We start from the raw sequence: 25,081 nt of genomic DNA on the forward strand, positions 1-25,081 counted from the left end.
TGACTAAAAGTTACTGGCTCTCACACATCAGCAGAACAAATCAAGCTTTTGGTTAGTTGGTTTTAGAAATCAAAAAGTGGTTTATAAAAAAGGACAGGCAGATAAAACCTGGTTTAATTACTTTCTTGAGGACATCTGAGTTTGTAGAAATAAAGAGATTATTATATTAAAAGTAAGCAAGATACTGGAAATTGGTATAGAGCAATCAAACTACTTCGTCAATTAAAATGTATCCCATTAGGAAAATTAGGCACCTCTTCCACAAAAGTTAAACAATAGAGCATGGGAGGACAGCATAGCATTTTAACAATCTGGTTGCCAATTAAATTCTTTACTTCTTCCTATGTACGCCAATAACTATCATTTTTCCCATGTAATTTTTAACCTACCAAAACAGAATTTGTTTTTAATTATTCTGCCTCTGAAAAACATTAAATTTCATCTACGCTTTCACAGCCATACAGCAGAAAATATAACTAAATAAATATTTTATAAGCAGCTCAGAGAAAAAATTTAAATAGTATATAGATAAACATTTTTAATACAGATTTGTGCCTCCTCCCAGTGGGGTTTGTAGTGTAAAATTCATCCTTACTGACTCAGGTAAATATACTGAACAAATGCATACACACTGACACTATGCGAGCATATACTTTTATACACACTTGCATTTATATATATGTGTTGCTAAAACCCCGTGGAATTAAAGCTTGCCAAGATTAGTACTTCAGAAACGGATAAATTAGAGTCCTTCCAATGCAAAAGATAGGTTTTTGTGGTGAGAAACTCACACGGTGATTAGAGTGAGGTTGTGGAAGATTTCATTAATTATAGGTGACTGGTTTTCCTCTCAGAGGACAGCTCAGGTCCCCCAGCTCCCCCTCGGCAGCTCATCTTAAATTGTTGTCTAACCTTTCTCTTAATTCAGCTCATCTTGAGCTGATGGGAACTGCTTTCATTCCACCTCTTGTGGAGGTAATGAAACAATCTTCTTATTCACTTGGTTCCTCTGAGCCGGTGACACACAACAAAAAACCCAGGGCCCTGATTAATGGCCGCTAATTAGCAATGTTAATGACCAGGTGTCCAAGAGCATGGCCAGCTCCTCTCAGCATGGAGTGATCCCTCAATGAGGGCCCTGCAAATCCAGCCCCAGTGACCCTTCCCCTCAGCTGCCAGTAATGAAGCTGAGCTCTCTCATTACACCCAGGAGAGGCTCAGGGGGAGGCCCGGGCCTTGAGAGCCAAACCTTTTCCTTCGAGTCTAGTGGGCCTTCCATTAATTAAGGTCAGCATTTTTGCTCCCCCACACCGCCCCTCCCGCCTTTTTACCCTTAAAAAAAAAACAAAAAACCCCACAACACAACAGCCCTCAAAGGTAAAAGATTGGGGCAAAGGGAGGCTTAATTCTTTCGGCATTCTCTGCTTTCCCAGTGGTAAAGATGCTTTTTCCCAGTGTGTGCAGGCCGCTCGCCTGCCGCTCGCCACCCTCTCCTCCCCCTCAGGTTCTGAGTTCTCCCGAGCCAGCTAGGAAAGGAGGGAGAACATCCATTACCCAAGGAGAGAAAACCTCCATTATCCAAGGAGGGAAAACCTCCACTGGCTGCCACAGTCGCTCCACCTCAAGCTCTACCTGGAGTCGCCTCCCGCAGTGAGGAGAAACGGGAGAGCGCGGTGGTGGAGTGGTGCATGTGCTGGCAAAGCAAAAAAGCCACGTAAGTCAGTTAAAAAGCCAAATGCAACTCTCCACGGGTCAGACTGCCCACCTGGAAATGCGTATGTTACTTTAGTCATCTATAATATTCTTAATTTTAGTTGTGTAAGAAGTGGGCTTTGGTGTAGACACTGATTACAACAATCCACTCTGGGCAGGTTATTTTCTCACAGTTTTTAACTCCTTTCATCCAGAAATGCAAAGCAGAAGTGTTCTCTGCTTTCTGCCCCTGGGTTTGGGAGGGCAGAGGGGGGAGTTGGTCCCGGTGCAGGCAGAGCTGCTGCCTGAGCCTCTGATCATCCTGACACCCGCCCTGTCTGTCAGTACGGGCTGAGGAAACGACAATCGGTTTTAGAAACTGACCTTGGTTTTTGGAGGGAGGGGGCTTTTTAAGGACAGGGGAGTGTTATATCGGTGTGCACGCAGCACAAAAAAAGAGCCAAGCCTTTTAAAAAGGGGAGAACTTTCATTTTGCATTAACTTAGCAAATGTAGTGACACGTGAGAGAGAAAAAACTCTGCAATGCACCTGCCTGCAACCTGTGTGGCAAGGCTGTGTGCTCATTACCATCAGAAGTTTCTAGAAACTCTAAGGTAATTTTCTCAGATTTAACTTTCAACAATACAAATATTATCTTTTAGTTGGAAGAATATTGCTTCAAGTCTATATTTTTTTCAGTTGTGCCCCGTGAAATGAAAGCACAAAATTAACATGCATTGTGAGAGGGAGCAGTTAGGGAGCTGATGGGGAGATAGGAAGCCTTTTACTCTAGGTCACATCTTGAGCTGGAAGTGACAGAAAGCTAATACTGCAAGAATGCCATTTGGTGGATGTTTTAAGATAAGGGGGAGCCTGGCTCAAACCTTAATGTGCTAGTGCCTTGACAAATGCATTACCAGTAGCTGGGGAGGTAGCTGGATACCATACTGCACCAATTGTTTTTCTATAAATCCTTAAAGGGGTGATTTCTATCTAGCCTTGTAATACTGTCTCCTCCAAATGACAATTATACCCTGTGCTCTTGATCATCTGGGCATTAGAACAGTGACTAACATGGCAAATTAATATCAGGATAATAATGCATTTGGATTTGCCTGGTCAAATTTAATGAGTTATCAAAAAGAAAAGGTGCTGCCCTTTGAGATGACTGTGGGGCCCGGATAGAGCAGGTGACACACTACCAACAAGCCTACACTCCAGCTACAGGATTTGTGTGCATAAATAAATTACTAAACCTTTCTCTTTTGCTTCTTTAGACTATTTTACTAGCACCCAACTTACCTAGAAAAAAATCTTGCAATGTGTTCTGCTGCATTCCCTGACAATTAGTGGCTCTCCATGGGATCACTGGACTTGCTAAGGGTATGCAGCCTTGCAATTGTGCTGCTTACACCCTGAACACAGCAGGTTATTCACTAAGGACCTGCTCTGGCTCTGGTTTGCTTCACCTGAAACTCTCATCCTGCAGTAGGTCAGCTGTCTTTTATAAGGTTTTTTTGAACCTGAAATGGATTTACTGGTGAAGGTTTATATCTATTCCCTAGCTAGAGGTGAGCATTAACTGTCATTACAGACAAGAACAATTCAGTTACCAGCTCTCCCACTGACCTCCTCCGAATTTTTGAGCAGGTTACTTACAGAAAATGATATAATAATATTGAAAGCATCAAAAATAGAAATTAATATAACAATCTTACTGAATATTTCACCAGGTATAAAAAACCTAAAACAACACAACAGAATAAAACTAAGCCTGCCCCTCTGTGCCTCACTCCCTATCTATAAACCAGATATAACACCATTGCCTTTGTTTTCTCCCATCAAGGCAGAGTGAAGTAATGACTGTACCCTAGATGTGCAATTCTGTGGCACCAAAATCCTATGGGAAAACAGTGGCAGTTGAAGGCTTAGCTGTTTGACATAGAGAAGAACAACTCAGTTTTCAAAATATCATTCACTTGTCGGAACATCATTTATAGCAAAGTACTGTTCAAAAAGACATGAGCAGCAAAGCACTCCTGCAAACTGTAAGAGCTTTTGTAACTCCATCCTACACATCTAATTGATCAGCTATGCCAAAAAGAACAAAAGTCTTTCTTTAGTTATAGTTGTTCTATTACAGGTTATGCAGATAAGGTTACAGCTAAAGCCAGACATATTTTTTCCAGATAAACCTTTCTCACTAAGAAATACACATTGTGATCAAACTTTTCATGAATGTGCATTGAGTTGATTTCAAAAAACAAACAAACTAAAGGTCTAAAGCCTTTTAATCTCATTTTACTTTCAGATATTTAGAAATATCTAGGAAGCTCAAAACTTATTTTCAATGAAATATGAAAATTTTTTTCAGGGTTTAATTCACAAAAATTTTGCACAAAATTTCACTCCAGGCCTTCACATCTGTTATTGAAGAACCAGTCAACTGAACAGCTTTACTAGCCACCCTTCTGCCTCCTGTAGGCAGTGGCTGTAATGTCTTTTCAATGCATCTCCAAAAACATTTTCTTCCCTTTTCTACAGCATTGTTGGAGACGTTTAAATAAAACAACTGGTACTCTAGTTGCTCATTGCATACTGGTAATTCATTTATGAAGGCAATAGGGATCAAAAGAAAATTTTTTTCTGATACCAAACTTTCCCAGGCATTTGGGTGCAGCTTCTGCTCAGTGTCCCACGGGGAAAGAAGAAAGGAGAAAAATATCAGGGCAGTGACCAACATGTGGGCCAAATTGCAATCCCTGATGCCAAGGAAGTTCTGATACTGACTTCTGTAACAGGAAGAGCTAGAAGCTCTGGAAGATAATAAAATTTTATGGAGTTGTGAAATCTATTGGCAATTAAGATGTTCATTCTTCTTAGTCCAAGAAGGTCCACGTTGCATGCAGAAGATAAAATTTAGTAAACTCTCCAGCAACAACAAAAATAATCAGTCTCCAAAACTTCTGGAATCCTCTTGACACTTACAATACTTTGCTTTTATACAGTGTGCCCATTATAAACTCCCTAAAAGGATAATACTGAAGGTTCATGACAAATTTAGAGATGGGGCTGAATCTTTTGATTGCTGAGTTAAACTCTTGGCTTATCCTGCATTTCACTGCAACTAAAGTTTATCAGGATTTTACGTGTGGTGTTCCACTTACTTTTTCTAATCACTTTCCATTACAATCCTCTACCCTATTTTTCCCAGTGGAAAAATGGACATATCACTACTTTTGCAACATGATAAAAAACGTCGTTAACGTCTGCAAAGCAATCTACAAAAAGGATTGGTTTGTATCTGTGCTAAGTACAATGTATTATGAAGAAATTAATTAGATAAAAATAAATAATTATGTAGATTCTGATAAAAAGCAACTGGTAACAAGCCACAAATTTTGCCCATTATTGGAGCACATAGCTCCATAGGCAAATTAAAACAAGGGCTCTGTCCTCAGAGTTTTGAGCAGTCCAGGCTACATAATTGATTTGAGAAGAGCTACTCCAGGCTACTGTGTAATTACAGAAGTATTCACTCTTCTGGCTCCCACTCTCCTTGTCATGTTCTACCTCATTGCCCTTTATGCTAAAGCCTTTGTTGATGAGGGGACGGAAGCAATAAGGACAAATAAAGCAATTAGCAGGTAGGGGGAATGCTACCACTGTTTAAGGATAACACACATCCTTTATTGGGACATTTACTAAGCAGAAGTCTAGAGCCTGCAAGTCAGGAGGAAAATACAAGTAATCCAGAAAAACAAAGAAATAATAGTAATTTTAAAAATCCTTTCTCATATGTATGTGGCATTCAAGAAGTGCTGGCAGGAGGAAAATATTTTCACGTAGTCTATAAAAAGCCCAGGATAATTTACTTTAAATAACTGTATTTTTAGTGAGATTAACTTCTAAGTTTCTGAGTTAATTTTTAAAAAAACAGTGCTCTTCTCTCATTTCAAGTGTGCCTAGGCAGGATGCAAACACTAATTTCTGAAGGGCTAAAAATCTAATTTTAAGTTGCTGCAAAGCCAGCCAGGAGAGGGAGCCAAGACCTTGAGCAAACTTTTCTTCCTGGTTTTCTCTCATCCTGAGGAGGAAGCTGAGCCATTTTGGCTGGGGCTCCATTGTGATCACAGGGCTTGTGGGAATGCATGGAACGAGCAAGGGACAAAAGTGACTAGGAGACAAAATAACATCTGCTGTTCCCAAGCATCAAGTGCTGAATGACTCATGGTGTAAGGGAGAGAAGAAGGAAGAAAAATACATGAAGACCAGTGAAACTGAGGAGTTCTGTGCTTTTGATCACTTTTGGTGCTTCCATTGCTCATCAGGAGACTATTTTAGGAGTTCTGTGGATTCTGGTTCTCTTCATAAACTTTTATCAGTTGAGTTTGAGACTGGTATGAAGAAAATAATAGATTTTTTGCAGAGTGTGGCAGACCGAGATAATGGTAGATCTAAATCTGGATTAGAACTGTAACACCAGGCTCTGAAATAAATGGAAGTGCTGCTACTTCTCTAAAGACATGCCAGTGCTTGGGTGCAGTTTGAGTTCTGATCTCCAGAAAAAGTCCAAACTACTGTATCTCCATAACACACCAATCCAAGGTGCTGCACTGGGCATGCCTGAACATTTCAGATGTCTTGAGCCTGGGTGCGGATGTGACCTGAGAAACACTGGAGGATTTGTATAAGTAAATGTTCTTTACCTCCATATATTCAGTCCAAAAACATTGCAGGAGTGTTAGGGCTTAGCTCATTCCTCCTTGTGAACAATGCAAAAGTAAACCTCCTGATTTAGAAGTCAACTTTCTTTTTTAACTGCTAAAAGTGAGTACTGTGGTTAGTAGGTATCAAGGATATGTATATCTCTATGGACTATATTTAAAATAGCTGGATCACTGTCACTTTAAATTAGGAAAGCATATTTAAACAGAATTTGGCTGTACAGTAAAACAAAATTACTAAGATTAGTAGGAAAGAAGAAGCAAACACCTGCTTTTCATTTTTCTAGATGGAAATCAGAGAGGAAAAAAACCCTCTGGTTCCTGTTTTACATACTTTGTTTTCTTTGTTTCTAAGTTTTAAATTTTTACATAATTTATCTCTCTTCCTTTACCTCTAGTGGGAAGACAAAATATATTAAGACCAATTTATAATGGAGAGACCAATCATCAGGAAAATTTTAAAAGTATTTTTTGCTAACTAAGCTGAAAATTGTGTTTCAAACTAAACCAAAAAAGGCTTAATTTTGACATTTATCTTGAAATTTCACTCTGAAATAAAAAAGTTTAACTTGAGTGTAGACATTTGTTCTTTTTTTTTTTTTTCTTAATCCATAGGATGATTTTTTCTTCAAAGATTTTAAACAATTTAAATTATAGTGTTCTGTTATAATCATTTATTTGTAGCTCACATAAAAAATTAGTTCCCCACTACAGACTTAATGGTTTTCTATATTGGTTTGAATGCTTTCTCTCCATTGTGCAGGTAGCAACTTCTCAGAAGTGCATCCAAAATAAACTAACAATGAATAGTGACAAACTGAACAGAAAACAAAAAGAACTTTTTCACTATTCTTATCTTAAAGATCAAAGTATTTCAATCAGAAACAAGCACACTACACTTTATTTGCCAAACTGTTTTCTCTTCATAGAAACCTAGCAGTGTTTCTTCAGGCACTTTGCCCAAGCTATGAGATGATGAGTCTCTCCAGACTCCTTTAATAGGGAGTAAGGGATCAGCTTGGAGATAGTTCAGAACAGCAGACCCAAAGCTAGAAACCAGTTGGGAAACTTCTCTCTATTCTCTTTTCAGATGGGTCAGGGGAAGAAACCTAATGTGCACACCCCAAGTTAGATGCCAGGAGCATTTTTACAACTTGTGTTCTCTGGAGAGCAAGATCTTCCTTGAGCAACACTGGTATGTATTTACACAAGAGAAAACCAAGGCACAGGGGGAAAGAAAGCTTCATAGCCTGGGATCTGAACCAAATCTGAAATCCCATGCTGATGCTCCCCCACTGAACCACACTCTGCTGAAGCACAGGGAAACTGTCTTGCCATTTGCCACACTTGCTTTGTATGTAAACACCAAAGTTAATTTCCCAGACTTATTAACCTGTCCACATGTTGCAGAGCTCTCTCAATTATTGCGTTTCCAATGAGTAGGAGTAAAAGGCTGAGCCTGCTTTATTAAGGACCACAGAACATCCACAGAGCCACCTTGTCAGTGGCTGCATGGTGACATCAGAAGCATTAGCATGAATCCCCACAGCTATCCTGTAAGTCTTGAATAAACTCAGGGGGAGTTTCAGGTCTGTTATTAAATGTTCAATTATGCTCTGCAAGCAACAACAGAAGCAAATTGATAAAAATATGGTAGGAGACAATAGGTTTTGAGCAAAGAAGACCACTAAAATATGTTTGTGAAGAGAACCTGGAATCATTTGAATAATGAACAAATTTGTAAAAATCAAAGTCTGTTTGCAGGTGAATAACAAACAGAGGAAAGAGAAGAATTGTCTGAATGAATTATGCATTAGGCATCATTTAACAAGCACTGACATCTATAAAGATAATGATTCTAATGTAAATAACAAGCCTTTAATATTTATGCAGCCTTAATAGTCTGGAGAGTCTGAAATGATAGGTAAAAATGAAAACATCTCAGCAATTCTCAGTTGAGAACAGATTTATCACAATGTCACAAACCCAAAGCAGTATCTTGTCATGCTAGGATTCATACAGCTTTACTCTGCTTGGACTCTGTCTGCCCTAATGCTGAGGTCTGAGCAGAACAAATGCCTTTAATTTACAGTGATGCCATGAAAGTAATATCAGCATCTACTGAACTCCCTAGTGACAGAGCACTCAAACAGTGACAAAACTGGAGATTTCACTTTCCTCTCTGCTTTGAGAAAAGGATCTCTGTACCAACTTAGTGCAATCACAGCAGCAAGTGGAGAAAGGAAATGAAAAGTCCCCTCCCCTCCGTGCATGTAGTTATGTGTGGGGAAAAAGAGAGAGGATCTAGAAAGCCCTGTGCAATCAAAGCTGGGCTGTTAATTGCTTTGCCCTGTGCACAAAATCACAGCTTGTTGCTTCTCTGCAGTAAGAAGGGGCCACCCAAATCAGTAGGCAGAAGACAAGGGCAAATAGGTTTTCATATTCACTTGTGTTATTTTCACACCACTGAAATGCCCATGTGTTATCACAGGCCTGACACTGCTTTGGCTCCTGTGGATGACAGCAGTACTGAGAGTCAGGGAACAATTGTGTGACTGAGAAAGGATTGGGTTACTTAACCCTCTTTTTGTTAAATCAAGGTTACAGCAAGGGAAAAAACATTAGCTCACAGGAGCAAATTGAACCAAAAGCATTGCCACAAACCCAGCTGCTAAACACAGCAGCAGAAGGCCCAGCTCTCAGGGAAAACCAGACCTTCCCAGCTTATCTGCCACTTTTGGAGCTAGTACTCTGATTCCTAAAGAGTTTTCATCTGCACCTTTGGGAGACCAAATTTCCATGTCTATTTTCCTCCTGTGTGGCCATGGATTTCTGTAAAACCTGCCTACTTGGAGATCTGATCTGGTAGAATTCCCTAGTTCTTAGTTCAGATGCAAAACTGGCATGTACTAAGTGTGCCGCTGTATCAAATTGCATAGAGCCTGAAAAATATGTTTCTTCTTTTTTTTTTTTTTTAATTAATTAACTTGTCCTGCAGAATGTTAATATAGTGGCAACTACCCTTATAGAATTTAAAACTGGCACAAATATAAGAGCTTCCATTAGCATTGCAGGTTTCTGCTTCCATAACATTCATTTCACCTGAACATGTGGAAATAAAACTAAACCATAATAGGACTTAAAAAGCATTCAATTCATATTTGTCCATAAACACACCATATAAATAAAAGCTCTTTAAAAAAAATGTGTAAAAGGAATCAATGTGTATTCTGTTATGGAATAATAATAACCTATACCATATGTGTTGCTAAAGCGAATAACTTTAGCTGATATAAGGGTATTTTCCATTTTGTGGTATAGCTTAGCTTTCGATCTGTTGATTAAGGACCTGCCTCTGAGGAAGTCAGTGACAAGAGTTCCCTAGGCTTAAAACAAGTTAGAATGTGTAAATTATTTGGCCACAAATAAGGAAACAAATGTTTTTTTCCCCTTTCTCTTAGCGTGAGTGAATGCTGAACACAAAGACAGCTGAAAACAGTGGAAAGACTCTCTCTTTGCTTCAGCAGCTTTAGATCTGGCCCTAAGCATGCATGTGTAAGACAAATTTTGGCACTATTGGAAACCACACCTCATACCTCCCACTGTGAATATGACATCTTTCTATGTGCTCATGCATGCCAAAGCTGTATTGCTTTTGAAATATTGCCGAGAATCAAGCTGTTTACTTACTTAAGTAATAGGGAGATTCACTTATATGCAATAATTTCTTCAATGGAGAGTCTATCTTTCTGCAGTTGTACTTTGGACTTTGTTGCTAGTTTAGCTTCTATTTTTCTAACTTGATGATTTTATCCAGGTCTGACAACAGGGCTGGATTTTTATTATTTATTTTTTTTAAGTTACACACCTGGAATTAGCTTTTTCTGCCAAGAACTACACTGCACCTGGAAGTACTAAATCATTTTTATCTGTTTTTAGTGGTTTTGCAAGGTGGAATTGCATCTCTTTAAATCTTTCTTACCTTTTACAAAGCTAAATTGTAGCTCCAGACAAAGCATTTTATAAGTACATAGATACTGATATCATGATAGTTGAGCCCTGCCACTACCAGTCCTAGAAGTAGTTAGCTGAGAACTACCTCTCAGGGTTCTTTCCTCTTTGGTGGCTCTGCTTACCTACATAACATATGGAAATGTGAGCATACACTTACAGCAGATTGTTTGCTATGTTTACACCAGTTCTAACACTAATCCCCATTAATGTTTGATATTGCTCCCAAAGAGTTTAAATAGATGTCAGGCCTCAGATCCATTGCATACATGTTAGGCATCGTATAAACTTCAAATAAAAAGATACTGAAACACTGTGAGGTTCCCTTTTTTAACATTACATTTACTGACTGGATTAACCACATCAAGCGTATGCAAAGCCCTGGTACTTTCATTATTTCTGTCATCACATTTAAGAGTTCTCTTTTCAAGAAAAACATAGAACAGTTTCACATCACCTTAGGAGCCCAGCTTCTTGCTTCTGCTCCCAGTTTCTTTCATTTGTCAAACATACCTGTGAGTGCAAAGTAAAAGAACAGCCAGATGCACCCAAACATATATAAAACTTTCTTCCTCTGTTACTGGCTGCATACTAGCTGCATTTTGCTGCAGAACTGTAACCACCAGGGTAATTTCAAAGTCTGCTCCAGGTTCTGTAGCCCGTACAGCAGCATGCTGAGTGCCCCAACTTTTAAGAAAATATTAAACTGCTGTACAGAGAGACAAAGTCCCTTCCTCAAGGGCAAATGGGAGCTCTTTGAGCACCACACAAATGCACAGTGCCTGGCACATCACCAGTTTGAGTGGTTCCTAAGATCAGCTTTCCCCATTGTGAGCAATATATGTACTTACTGAGATTTCACATTACAGTAGAGAGGTTTTGGGACCTTCATTCTTTGTCCATGACATGGAGAAGGAAGCTGGTTGAACCTCCTCCTCCATGTCAGGTGCTCCTTTTTCCTTTCACCTTCCTTCCCCAATTACTTTCTTTTACCTGAGGGCTGTTTCTCAGGCTGATTATTTTAAAAATTACTGTCTCAGGGCGTGCAAAGCTTTTGACTAAACCAAAGATCCTCTGAGCTATTTGAGACAGAACCCTTATGCATTTGAAGTGCTGTTTCTTATACATTTGTATAGTGCCCTCTTCAACCCTGATTTTAGCTGGACCCTTTCTGAAACACTTGTATTGCCATATATGCAATAGTAACAATATTCAGCAAAAAAGAAACAGCAGCAGAAATGAGCAATACTGTATGAGAGCACCTGGGGACATCAGGCTGTGAGGAGCAGGAAGTGGTTATGCCTGTAACTGAACAGAGTTGATCTGTTCCTCCTTAACTAATTCTGCAACTACAAAAAACTAATTCTTTCTTCAGCCAACCACAAAAAAAGTAAATAAAAGCTGTAGACACAGCCATATCTATTAAAATATAGTGTTGTTTAGTAACAAAAATAATGGTACTTCACAAGTTAATATTTAGCAGCAGGGGATAATTTTGTGTTAAATGACTAAGCTGTGTCTCAACCCTTGCTAGGATCATTATATACTTTAAGTAGTTCATGTTTCCAGATAACCACCAGCAGAACCAGGTAAGCAGGCAAAATTAGTATGGCTGGGAAAATTTGTATCTGTCACACAGGTCTGGTTCCCACACACTCTGGTTACATCATTACTTAGTCTGTTAACTAGGAAACCAATTAGGCCAGAGAGCTACTGTCAGGTGACCAAAACACGAAAATGCACAAGAAACCCTACCCGAAAGATGGGATTTCAGCAGAGGCCCTCAGATAGCTGACTCCTCTTCTGCTGCACTGCAATTTTCGTATTTCCTTTCACCTTTGCTTTCAGGCTGAGCTCTGAGGTCCCACAGATTGATGGTTGAAGCAGCCTCGTTTCTCCCCCCAGCAGGTGCGCTGAGAAAATTGTTTCCTGCATCAAAAATTACACAAAATTATGTAATAATTTAACTCATTTACTCGGGAAAATTTCCTTTTCCTTCACACCTTTTAATTTACAGTTTGAGAACAAGGCAGTGACTACAGAACTAAATGCTGCACTGGGGGCAACAGCATCCTCACATTAAAGGAAAAGGATGTGTAAGGTGCAGGCACAGATAAAGTTTCAGGGCACAAACAGCTTCAATAACTACTATTTGTTGTCTGAAAATGTTGAAGGCATTTCTCTGTGCACAGAGGAAGCACAAAGGTATATGGGCTCACCCTCAGGAAAAAAGTGTGCATGGGCAGAGGAGGCCAGTGTGGGGCACCATGAGGACACATGAAAGCCTCTAAGGCACATTTAAGAAGGGAGAATGCATGTATGTGTAAAACATAATCTCTATACCACATGATTGTGATATTTTGTACTACTAGCTGTAGTATTATTATACATATAAAAAGAGCTTACATGACTACAGCATGTTTTTACAGCCACATACATGTTACTACTTAATATATATATATTGTATACTACAAATTATAGATATTCTATAACATGCACATCTTCCCCAATTCTTGAATCAACTGAAGAGCCCAGTGACTTGCTAAGTATCTACAGAAAACCTGCAAACACCTCCAGTACCTTAGTTCCATGTCAAAAGCTTTAACAAGGCACGTGCTCTTTCTCTTTACTCTTGTTCAGATTTGGTTTCTATTGGAAAGTAAGAAAGGGGCAAAGAGTTATTTAAAACCTCACCTCAAATGCCTCAAGAATTCATGTACAAGGTGAGAGCAGGCTGAGGACAGGGGGGGCTCTCATCTATTTGAGGATCATGCTCTGACACAATCACTATTACTGGTTTGTGATTAGCACAATGCCATTAGTGCAAAGATTTTTTTCCCCCTTATGTGGCCCCCTTCATTTCTGATGGACTGTCATCTTTGTTGGTTTTGGAAAATGATCATCAGAGGGAGGAAACTAATCAGAAATACTTTTTCTCCCAATGGTTACATTGAGCAGATGATTTGATCACTGTGTAGAGGAGAGCAAACTAGTCTCTGTCGGATGTCTGCCAACTCAGGGAACCAGGCTCTCACGTTTTCCAGCACAAGCACCTCATTATTAATTCATGCTCCAGGTCCTCTGTACATGCTGCTATTAATATTAAGTTTCGATAGAGTAATGAGCAACAGCAATAGCCTGACAATCTTAATATATTTTAAATAATCTTTGAAATATTACATTTGAGTTTGGATTTTTAATTAGGGACTGAGCAGAGTGTTGACAATCTTCCTACTGTTTAGCAGCCAGGAAGCAAATAAGATAGGGATTGTTCTGATCTGAACATTGAAAGCCAGTCTGATTTAAGGGATCAGAAATACAATATCAAACATTAAGGCACGCAAAACCTATTGGCTCTGGGTTCTGCAGAGAGACTTTGACTCACCCTATACCAAAAGCAGACTTTTGATCTGGGTCTGTAGAAAAAGTAAATAATTATGAGACTAGCTCTTGTGGATATGTTTTGTAGCATACTGCCAGTGAACTGCCCAGGGACAGTTGACTTTCAAGGATATACCCCTGTTATTAAATAAAGGGGACCCAGTGTCATAGAGCACAGGGAAAAGGGGTTGTTGTAGAAATCTATACCATAAGGCTGTAGGTCTGAAAACCCAACAGGACCTCAAAGTCCTTCCCTCTGCTGTGCTTCAGACAGGAGCATAGGTCAGCGTGGCTTCCTCGGTTGGATATACATATTTTAAAGGACTCATTTAAAATTTGAGCTGGGCATAGAACTAGAGCCATTTTTCTGTGAGCATGCTGTGCCCATTTCTGAATGCACTCTCTTTGAGAGGGAGTTTGCAATGAAGATTTCCCTGTTCTTGAGCTCACTCCTCCCACGTGGTCTGCTGGAGCCTGAATAAACTGAGCTATGGGGCACATTGCAAAGCCTAACTATTTTCCCAGGATTTTTCTGAATGAATGACTTGAGTAGGTAGAGAGAAGAACATTTCATTTGTACAGTATGTGGAGGCTTTCAATTAATAATGTTCCCATTTAAATGACTTGTACATAAGCCTAGAGCATTGGGTAACTGAAGGGTTTGGGTTTTTTCCAATTAAAACCCAAAATTTCCCACAATAACATGGTGCTACTGCAATGTGGCACCAATCTTTTTTTCATGATAGCTTTACACAGTGTCTAGAACAGTGGTCCTGATCTGCACCAGGACTTCTAGATACAAACACCTAGCTAGCAGCATTCAAATGATGGCAGGTCTCGAGGAGATAATGGTTCACATCAGCTGAAGAGTTTGACACTGCTGATAATCATTAGAGTTGAGCATGCATGTTCTACATACAGTCAGTAATGTTTGAGAAGTGCCAAGGCACCTCAAGGGGCTTTTACCTTCTCTTCTGGGTTTGGAACTCTTTTTGAGAGACTGGGGTTTTTTTGGGTATGTTGGACACTTCTTACTATCTAACAGGCTTTTTCCACAAGCTGTATTTGTCCTTGTTTTACTTCTTGTTTTGCTGCTGTTTCTTTGAATTACAGGAGAAAACCATCACCCTTCCTGAAAACATTAAAAAAATCCCCCCGCAACCTCTGCTTTTTCATTCCTTTTCACTGAGTAGGTTGCCAAAATTGATTTTCGATTAGTTACTACAACGTGCAGTCCCTTTCTCAATTGCCATGTGGCCTTCTCTCCCTTGATCAGGCAAGAAAGGGGCAAAGGATCAGGTGAACTTAAATCTGCCTCCAGAATCTTAATGCAGAGCTCCTTTGAGAAACACTGTAGACAACTACACTGATTTCCTTCCTCTCTGAAAACCCCGTAAGAATCTTACACTTAAATCAGGTATTGTGCAAGCTTCCTTACGTAGCTCTGTCAATGCACCCATGCACTACAACCCTGACCTGCAGTACTCTTGTGTCTCTATCTCAGCAGGGAAGACAACATGTTTTGTACTGAACAGTAAGAAGAGCTCAAATATGTAAAAAATTCTGCCCTTACATGAGGATGTACAAAGGTCAGTTACAAGGGCAAGGCTGGATTTACCTTTCAGCCAAGCTAAAATGCCACTTTCCAGAAGGCCTGATGAAATGTGTTATTCTACTGGGTAATGAAGCAATTACAGGTACAATAACTGACATCTTATTTTATTTCTAAATATTTATTTACATGATGCATGTTCTTGAGAACTAAAGGCCCTTAATTTTCCATTGCTTTTCCAGTCCATGCATTCTCAAGAACAATTTGACTGGAGAGTCCCTCTGCTTTGCAGCATGAATGATATAAATGCAAACACATGTATGAGAGGAGTACATATATTAAGATCTAAAAGCTCTTTCTATAGAAAAAAATCAGTGTTTTTAAACAACCTTCCGTCAGGCAAATTAAGATTTATATCCAAAGTAATCAGGTACCACCTCATACTGTAGTATGCATCACTATATAGCTGTTCAGCTATACTTGCTGCTTCTGGCAATGAGATGCCACCAAGCAAAAGAGATTTACTACAATTATATTTTCCTTTGAAGATCCCTCTTTCAAACCACTTACCTGAATACATTCTATAGTGGAGAGTGTTATGACAGAACTATTGAATCTATTTTGCTCTTAGAAATTAGCACATCAAGTCTGAGAGATGTGATGAGCAACTCCTGCTCAGCTCTGACTATGTTGAGTGAGAAGAGCTCCTTAAAAACAACTCTAGAAAAGAACAGAAGGAATTGCTGACTTCAGAGTCTACAACATGCAGACAACACCATGTAGAGTCCCCTCGGAAAAATAAGCCACACAGCTGCTGAAAATGGAATACAGACAGATACCTGACTCCCAACATTAAAAAAACCCAAACAAGTGATAATGGTGGGAACTGTTTGTGATGGTTTACCATGGGTGTTTATCACAATCAAATGCAGACCATTATTCTCCAGCTACATTGGACTGCAGCTTTACTGTTCTCAGTTTCACAGTACCCATGGATATTCAGATAGCAGTAGTGTCTTGATATGCCCATTTCCATCTCATCTGGCTGTGAGATGCCTAGATCTGTATCCCATTGCTATGAGCTGCTCAAATGCTGCTTCCAGATTCAGCTGCTGCAAAACAGTTTACATGAGTCTGAACAAAGAGATTCCAGCTGGTCCAGGCTGAAGCAACATGTTTGCTTCCTTCTTCCTTTCATCTCTAAGCTCATTCATGCTGAGAGCGGATATAATTGCTCTGTATAAATACATTCAGGTTAGGCACTAAAGCGAGAGAAAAGATACTTAAGCAAATGGACAATGATGACACAAGGACAAATGATTACTAATGAGCAATGAATAAATTCAACCCCTAAATTCTGATTGTCAGAAGACTGAACTTCTGAAACACCTTTCCACTAAAACTAGGAAGAAAAACCAAATCATTTTCACATGAATCTTAACAAAAATATGAGAGATAGCAGTTACAACAGCACAGGAATGGACTTGGTATTCTAGGAGATCTCTTCCACTCCTATGCAAATAATGAACACAAAATCTAAGTCACTTCTTGGAGTTTACATTAGTCTTTTGTTTTTTATTTCAGGCCCTTTTTAATCTGACTTTTTTCCCTTTCAACCAAAGCTGATCGTGCAAAATCTCTTACAGGTTCTTGTTAGTCCAGTTTTAGAATCAACATCTAATAATTTTCCTTTCCTCCCTCTCTTTTGCTGACACACTTCATAATGTTTTGGTTTTTAGTTTTTTTTCCCCCTGCGTTTTTGGTTGGTTGGTTGGTTTTTGTTTGGTAGGGGTTTTTTCCTCTGGAAGGAAACTATCAATATACTGGATGAAGAAGTGGGATATTTTTAGTGAGAAGGAGATTAAGGTGAGTTCAGGTCATGCACAGAACTGAATGTGTACCACTGTGTTTGCACTACATATGAAATAGAAAGGGAACCAGTGGAACCATGGTCTATTCCCAGGTTTCTTGTCCTTCTTTTTGGCTTTGCTGTTGAGGGCAAACCTCTTCACCCTTTTTGGAGTCCATTTCAATTTGTGTTTTGATTGCCTTTCAGATTTCAACTAAAAGCTTCCTAGTGAAGGGACAGTCCCTAGCACTATGTTTTGAAGTCCCCAGCATAAACACCTTTAAGTGCTACTTCAAACTCTTGCACTGCCATTTTTTATATGAACCAACATAATTAGACCCTGAAAAGTGACTATTCAAAAACTCCTTGCTAAGGAGGAAACTGTGCCTTGGTTTGGGCAAGGCAGTTGTATCACACAGCTGGGAGTCAGCAGCTCCCTCAAAGATGGTGGAAAAGGGCAAACAGAAGAGCATTAGGGGGAAGAGAAATAAGGATTTTCTGGGGCCTGCACAGAACTAACTGCAACTCAAAGACCCCAGGTCAGCTGTGCATGGAAACAAGGACCTGCCTGCAAGGATTTTGTAAGCAAGGATAGAGCTGTATGTGACCCAGTTTTATATCAGTTAAACCCCAGCTACTTTGTGTTCCTCTCTTAAAACAGTTACACTTCTCATTTGTGCTCTACACAGCCTGACTTTCTGAGTTTAAAGCCTCCCAGTCTTCTTGGGGGAACTCACTTTAAGAGAGGGTCTAGAAGGCATCCTCACGTCAAATCTCTGGCCAAATTATGTCACACCTCCACAGTACAAATTCCTTAATCTTTTTTTTTTTTTTTTTCTTTTTTCCATACAGCATAGTAAGAAGGAAGATGTGGAAAACATTAAATATAACAGAGTATTGCTTATTTGGTGCTTTGTATACCAAAAGCACTTTACTGCCATAATGACTACGCTCACAAAGAATAAGTTCAGTGAGAAAATATAGGCATATGCCAACCAATTCACCAGGAGAGCTTTGCCAGTCTGCTAACAAGGTTCAGAGGCTCCTTCTGAGCTCTTTTTCTTCCTCATGGTAGCCCTTAGGTAAATGTCTGAAGGAAATTCAAATGTTTTTGAGCTGGTGGAGTTGCTGCTTCATGGGCCCCGACAAACATAAACACTTCTGTTTCAGCACATCTGCCATTCCAGTACCTACAGCTTTTCCAGAACCAAAGGATTAACTTTATTGTGCATTTGCTCAGCAGATCTGGCAACACAATATTGTACTTCTAAGCAGACAGATTACTCACAAGTTTCTGGATACTACATCTTTAGAAACTCGCTCTACTTAAAGATAAGAGTTGAATCTTGTAATCCCAGAAACATCAAACTGATGTAAAAAACAGTTATACCAAGGGCCAGATGGATACTATTTTTCCTAAGGTTATTTGGATATTCCAAAAGTAATGTTTTTATTGTTATTTTTTGCACTTTAATATTAAACAGATGCAGCTTGTTCGTAAGGACTGCTGTGAGCTGTTTTTTCCTCACATTTATAAAATTAAACAATGAAGTACATAATAACTTAGAATTTTGATTTGCATTACTTTATCATTAAAGGGAGAGACTTTGTATCAATTATTACTTTTTGTAGTATGATATATGTATTAGAGTGTATTTTATGAATATGCAGAGAAACCCTCATTCAACACTTCTAGAAAATAGGAGTAATGCTACAGGCATCAATTAAGTTATTTTATTTTTGGTAAGGGTAGACTCAGACAAAGCATTAATGTATGTGTGCACGTGCAGCTGATCACATCAGACACACAAAAAAATACTAAGGCAGTTACTTACAGAAACATTTTCCTGGATAGACAGGTGCCATCTTATTTCCTGGCTTATTTTTCAGGATGGCCATCATCCTGTCCCAGACTAACTGTGAGAAGCACTAAGTTCACACATTTTCCATCTGACCCCATGGCAGAGCTGAGAGCTCTGTGCTGCTCTACATTATCTCTTCTGCCTATTACTATGAAGGCCTAAAGATGTTGAAAATAAACATTCATTTATATTGAAGGAAGCAAAATGTGATTGACAACGCTGAGAGCAATTTGCTTGCTAATCAGTTAGGAAGCTTCTCCCATAACCCTGGGCTCTACATTCAGTTGACCTCTTCTGTGGAGTGTTTCGCCCTTTGACCTAAGAAGAACCTGAGCCTCCAAGTGACTTTATTCAACCAAAATGTGTACCATATATAACTGATTTATTTTCACTTTATAGACATGAGGCAGTCCAATTGCAAAAGCTTAGAACTAAACCATCTCCCTGAAGTAGATGTACAACGATGATGTCCATTCAGCTGAATGTGTTCCTTTTCACAAAACCAAGGGAAATTGGCCAAACTGATGAGCTGTTCAAGTGTTTTGTGAATAGACTTCCTTGAAATGTGAAATATTTAATTACAAGGAGTATTGTTATTGCTGCTGACTATTAATTTCACTATGCCTCCAGCTACTTTATTTTATTAGAATGTGAGGATCTCTTCTCAATCAGATTATAAAGCATCTCACATTATAAAACCTTAGGTTTGGATGGTCGAATTTTTTGAAACACTCATTTTGTCTGGGCTATAATTGCTATGCTGAGTTCTCATTCAAAAGCAATACTGTTATTACTGTTGTGAAAATTCAAACATGCAGATTTCATACAATATTGAATGAAGGAAAAGTACAGTTTCCGAACGATAAAAATGAATTTTGACCTTAGTTTTCATAACAACTCTGCAGCCAACATGGAACAGATGCATTCCATTTTAATATAAAAATAATCTTAAATTAAGAAGAGCACCTAGTCCCATACATCCTCAGAGCAAATACTACAAGAGGTCTCTTAAAGATAAGGTAGAAAATGCTAAAGATGACCCTTACAGACTTTGGTGAGGTAGGCACTGTCAATACTGCAGAGAGAGACACTCTCAACTGCTATAAAAGCTGTTGAGCACTTTATTTTATTTTAAAGTTCTATAATTTTGCACTTTTCCTATATTTGGCAGAGTTTTTCTACTGATTCTCTGGACTACCTATCCTCTTCCTCTGGCAAAATCAGGACTGAGTCAATATTTCAGCTTTATGTTCAGTGATCATAGTAATAAATATCCTCTTTTTCAGTAGCATTTAACCACATTCAAGATGGAAAGCTAATGTGCCCAGCTGAGAGTACAGGGACTTAGTGACTTATCGTTAGTTTTATAAGAATACCTGATAGAAATTTAGTCTATTTTGCACGGTTGGATTTTATCTTTTGGGGGGGGGAAAAAAAAAAAAAAAAAAAAAAGCTAGAATCAGTCCTGAGCCAAAAATGTGAACAATGAAAACAGATGTGAGCATTTAGGTTTTTTGCAATTTGGAAAAGTTTTTCAAGAAACAGAGTTCTTCAATGAAAAATTAAAATTATATTAAATTCCTGTTTATCTGCTTCACATTTTGGTTGATTATTAAACCTGGGGATTTTTTTGGCCCGTCCAAAGAGATTCAGGCTAAGGTAGTAGGGCTTCCCGTGACACAACAGAAAAAGCAAAATCTGTTTGACAACTGACACCAAAGGTAGTCACAATAAAAGTAAGAAACAGAATAAAAATCCGGACTACTGCTGAGAAATACAAATGATGCAACAGCCAAAGCTTTTTGCTGGCTTGAAGCCTCTACCTGGTGAAAAGCATTTGCTTTAGGTACTTCTATGGCCTCTTTACTGTAGTATCTCAAAACCTCATAGCTTCTAATTTTGAAGCTATCACATTCTCAGAGAGGCACTATTTATCTCAGTTTTACACAAGGCAAGTTGAAATAAACACAGAGATTAAAGACTTTATCTCCAAGGTATTTAGGTGCTTATATCCTCATTGCTTTCAATGGGAATTTAGGAGCCAGAATACCTTCAGGTTTTCTAGGTATGTGGGACTCCTTGGAGGCCACAGGCAACCATGGAGCAGAACAGGGAAGAATTTCAGCAGAAAATTTTATCCAAATTTAGTTTTAACTCTGGTCTTCCAAGCACTGGGTAATACCAAATAATCTTTTTTTGTGCTTCATATAATTCTTATTTCCTAACACTGCTCTACCTCTCTATCCAGGTATGAATACACAACGGTGCTATAGCATAATATCTCTTTGCAAGCTGCAGGCACCCGTCAGGTCAATGCTGTCACAAGTATTGTTTCTATGTATGAGAGTTTAACATAAATTGCTAAGTCTGTTCATGACTTTTCATGTTAACCAAATGGCTTGTTGGCCACAAGAATGGGTAAGGACACAGGGCACAGTGTCCTATGTTAGAGATATTAGAGAAAGAATCTCCCACTCTGCAAGATTTTAAGGGTTTGAAATCAATACATGCCCTAACTTCTGTGTCTTGATTTCACTTGGGAAGAATGACTGGAGTGTGTTTTCCATCATCTTCAACTTAGCATTGAATCCATTTGTATTCCATGGTGTTTTCTGCTTTTGTTCTGTAGAACACATGCAATAGACATTTATACAGCCAACATTTAAATGATTATAGTAACTACCATAACAGTAAAATTAGTATGTGTAATAATGACAACATGCATGAATGTACAGTTTGCTTACAGTGTTTAATTCCATAATTTCACAAGCTTAAGCTTTTGGATGGTCAAGGAGGTGTGTTACTTATATTAACAGTCTAACCTTTTTGGATACGCCGCTCTTATAAGTTTACCAGCAAAATACTGAATTTAAAGGCTTACATTTCCTTCCTTACCTATGTTGATGCTCTTAGGCAGAGACCATGGACTTCCAGGAGCCTGTAGACCCCAGAATGAAAACTATTACCTAACATACTTAAAATTAAGCAGTGCTTAGAGGTTTGTTGAATCAGCAAATGCAAGCACACATTAGTTATTTGATGAAATTCATAATAATTTTTTTAATAACTTCTTTGATGAGTGTAAATTTATTACTTGGCTCTATTTCAGTTCAGTACTCTTTGCTTGAGTAATGTGTGCTTTGAGATTATTTTCATTTTACCACACTGGTAATGTGCACTAATCATGTTTTATCTTGTTTTAAGTAAATAGCTAGGGTATTGCACAGAACTGTTTGATCACCTTAGCAAGATTTAAGAGAACGGTTATGCTTTTAGTTGTCTCATAATCCTGCTTAACATCTATATGAATCATTATAGTAAGGTTAATAATAGCTTCCACATATACACTTATATATAAGAAAGCTAAAACATTTGCTGCCTTTTATGTCACTAGATTTAAGGTGTCACTGTATTTTTCCATCAAAGCAAAACGACTTTGAAAATATTCCAGTTATGTGTTTTCTCCTTCCCTTGATTTGTATCTTGCTTTATGAGTGATATAATCCTGTATAGCATGATTTGATAATAATAAATCTGCTGACCATTAGGGCCTCATGTCACAGAAAGACCACATTTTCAAGCTTCCATCTGACAATAGGAATAAGGAAAGGTCTCGATTATAGGAAGACCCCTCAACACCATCTGATCACCAGGCCCATTACAAATCTCATGAAGCAACAGGCCAAGCATTTTCTTTGCACATACAATGTATGTGTGGGCTATCTACTGGAGGATTTCCTGCATCTTGTCCCCTCTGAAACTGTGGGAGAGAGGCTGCCATGTCTTAAGAGACTATAACACGTATCCAGGCAAGTCTCTGTAATCTTTACTTCATCTTTTCCCTTTGTTCTTGAATAGGTTCCCCAAACAAAATTGGCTGCCATATCAATATAACTGAAATAACTTGGTGAAATGCAAACATTTTGTTTTGCAACAGGCCAGTGAGAATTTGGTTTGCCAGGCTTTGCATGAAAATAGTCACTAAAAACAGTGATTTCTTCCTTCCCCTCTTTGCTGTGTCATAAACTAAAAAATGTAAAGCTCTAGCAAAGCAGTAATACTGTGTCTTAACTAGATGCCAGTATTTATGGCCTCTTTGGCTTTTTGCCCCCACAAATTACACAGATTGGCACTTGTCAGCAGACCACATAGGAGTTATACATTATTACACAACCCTTCCACAGCCCTGCTGTCCCATATTTTAAACAACTCTCATCAGTGTTTCAGCCACTGTTTCACCTCCTTTTTATTTGCTAATCTTTGGTTTTGAAAGTTTTCAAGAATTAGCCTGACATTGCTGCAACTTTGAATATGAAGGTGCAAAAGGGAGAGGAGAGACTAAAAGAAAAGGTGTATAACATAAACCTGTGTAGCATGAACATGATGTGAACAGCATGCAGCCCTTGTATTTGAACTGCCTGCTATGCCTCACTGCCTACTAAAAACCCCACCTCAACATTACTGCACCGAGACTAATATATGTCCCATACACTATTTTCTGTCAAAAGCTGCAAGACAGTAGCAGAACAATGGAAATCTAAGCCCTGGAGCATCCTGTTTGGACAAAACATGCCATTCACCACAGTGGTTTGGATCAGTCCTCTAGAAATCCAGCATTTCACTCCTGAAACTCATTCAGAAATGTGTCTGGTGTGTAGCAGACAAACCTTTCTTGGGGCACGGTGCTTCGAAGTCAAACAGGTGTTCTTGCCAAGGTGCACAAACAGTGCTCCGATCTTGCTGCCTTCAGACTTGGCCAGCCTTGTTCAGTGCTTCTGCTCCAGAGTCAGCTCAACTCCTTCTCTGGCTGCTTGAGAGTGAGCTGAGGATGGATTCGGAAGCTCACCTTTTATTGGCCCCCCAGTCCTGCTCATGCGCAGCACAGGTGGGCTTAACACAAGCTCAGGCCTCCCACAGCTGATTGCCTCATTTCACTACACTGGTGCCTTTCCCACATGACTTTAATATAGACCTACTTAAAATAGGGGCTATGTTTTAGAAGATCTCAGTTAATTACATGCATGTATGTTTCAGTCCAAAAATCTGACCACAGAAGTTGGAGTTTTATCTAATGAGTTTTATGCAATAGGATTTTATCTTGGATAATTTTGTGAGAAGAAGCTCAAAACCTGGGGCATTTCACCTGCCCTACTGGAGTTTACTTTGCAAATCCTGACCACTACTCATAGATTGAAATTTTTGCTAGTGACAGAAGAAACCACATATTTCACACCAATTATATTAGAATATATTAGTGAATAACTGATAGAATTTACTGCAAGAGACACTGGATTACTGATAATAACACCTGGTGCTTGCACAGGACAGAGCTTTTCATCCACACAAATAAACATCAAGAAGGACATAGACCATGATCAAAGAACTTGGCCAGACGATCTACCCAAAGAAATATTTCCATCCAAAGGGTAAACAAATATTATAGAAGCAAATGATTTTAATTCTCACACTTACCAATTCTGAAATATTTGGTAACAGGGCAGGGAGGGTCATTAACGAATCAAACATTCTGTGTACTTCCATTTCTGAAAAAAAACCAAATAGATGATAGGTTTAAAAGAACACTAACTTTCCCATAAGACAGGATTTGGTCCACATATCATCATTTAAGTTCAGACTTTCTACTTGTATATATAATTTGTTTATGATACATTCTTTTAAGAAGAAGAATATAAGAAGCTCTTGCATTGGGATAAACCTGAAATTAAATCATTAAATTGTCAATACCATAATCATTATTATTAAAGATCCACTGTATAGTTTACTGTTGAAATGCCTCAGTCTAGGCAACCTGTACCTGATCTCAGCTCTACGAATCTCACTCACTAAGGGGAATAGAGAAAAAAATATTTCTACTTTAATGACTCATTAAAAAAACAGCTGTTATTAACCAGCCCCAGCACTATCCTTTTCAATCACAGCAGGAATATTACTATTTCCTGGGTTTTATTGATGTTAATAGAAATTTTCATTCATTTAAAAAATCATT

Source organism: Calypte anna, chromosome 9 (genome assembly GCF_003957555.1).
Source record: "Calypte anna isolate BGI_N300 chromosome 9, bCalAnn1_v1.p, whole genome shotgun sequence".
NCBI classification, from domain to species: domain Eukaryota; kingdom Metazoa; phylum Chordata; class Aves; order Apodiformes; family Trochilidae; genus Calypte; species Calypte anna.